Below are 1679 nucleotides of genomic sequence, written 5' to 3'. Positions count from 1 at the left end.
CCACCTCCAAAACCTCCAGTGAGACTCCAGAACCAGCTAGTCATCGCTATTATTCTTATTTACTTCCCCTTAGCTAATTTGTTATGATGGTTATTAATACAGCCATCTAATCTATTGCCACCCAGAGTGACCCAATGTACCACAGAATGAAATGCTGTTCCGTGTTGTTCTCACAAAGGCTCAGTCACGGTGCCAGTCCTTTGGCTGAGAGTCCCTTGTCTCCACTGACATTGTCCCAGTTAAGAATTGAACCCACTCTTCTTTAGGAACCAGTGCTTCGTGGTCCAATCTAAAGGATACAAATTTTCACCACCGATTCTTCTAAGAAGCATCCTGGCTGTACTTCTTCCAAGGCAAAGTTGTTCCTTCTTCTGTAAATCCATAGTACTCCTTATTATTTTCCAACACCACAATTCAAAGGCATCAAATTTCTTAAATCTTTTCTTCTACATCATCTACCTTTCACATGTACATAAGATGGTTGAAATTATCCTAGCTAGAGTCAGAAGCATGATAGTTTCCACAGTGTCACTTTTACTTTGCAAATCTTTAAAGAGGTCTTTTGTCGTATGATTTTCCCAATTCAATGTATCACCCAATATTTTGACTGTTTATTCCATGTGCATTGATTAGGGATCCAACTAAAACGAAATCATGGACAATTCCAATATTTCCTCAACTAGTTACTTGACTGCAAGTTCAAAGGTTTAATCCTCCAATCATATGTAAGACAAAAACCATGCTCCCTGCTCCCCCAAAAGATTAATAGTCCCAGTTATGCCTGCTTGAGCCACTATGAATTAGAACAAATTTTATAGCAGTGAGTGTGTGTGTTTTTAAGTTGAGATTATAATTTTTAACATATAGCTATGTAAAAGTAGACTTTAATTTTTGGCATTTCCATGTGTTAGACCGGGTGGACTAGAGAGAAAATCCAGGGGCAGGTATCTAAGTGTGAGAAAGAAATGTATATCAAGGAGCAATTGTATATCAATAAAACGTCCCAGCCCACTCCAGATCAAGTCCATAAGTCTGATCCTAGTCATACCAGTCCATACATCTCTGTTTATATACATGCAGCCACAAGCAAAGACACAGAATGCGTGAAAATCACAGGCCAGTGGGTGAAAAGTCTTGTGGACCCAATGGCAGTGGATGTAGCCCCAGGGCTCCCACAGGTCTCAGAGAGGCTCGCCAGCAGGAAGGAAAAAGCAGAAAGGGGCGGGGGTTCCCCAGTACCCTCCTCATGAGAAGGCTACACCCCACCCACAAGGAGGTACCACCAGGCTGTGACCTGATTGACAGGCTAGACTCCACCCCTACTTTCAAAATATTAAGTTGACACAAAATTATGTGACTACCACACTTCATAATATTCTGTGTAAAATGTCAGCTTTTTTTAGTTGAATTAGTGCATCACAAATGGACAAATATTGTATATTACCACTATTTTTAAAAGTCAAGATACGTTTTTTGCACTAAAAGAAAATTTCTTTGATGTCTACAAAAGGCAAAAGGGGAAGTAGGGGAAGTCATGGACTAGAGGGATGACACATGTTCATTTGAGAGAGGACAGCAATATGCAATAAGAGGACGTTTGGTCCAAAATTATGAGATACAAGAAGACTCTGGGAGGTTTTCAAGAGATTAAGGCAACAGAAGAAATAATGTTCTATACA

Source organism: Echinops telfairi, unplaced genomic scaffold (assembly GCF_000313985.2).
Source record: "Echinops telfairi isolate 266 unplaced genomic scaffold, ASM31398v2 ScPeMD7_7401;HRSCAF=8416, whole genome shotgun sequence".
Taxonomy (NCBI): domain Eukaryota; kingdom Metazoa; phylum Chordata; class Mammalia; order Afrosoricida; family Tenrecidae; genus Echinops; species Echinops telfairi.
This window is presented reverse-complemented; position numbering follows the sequence as displayed.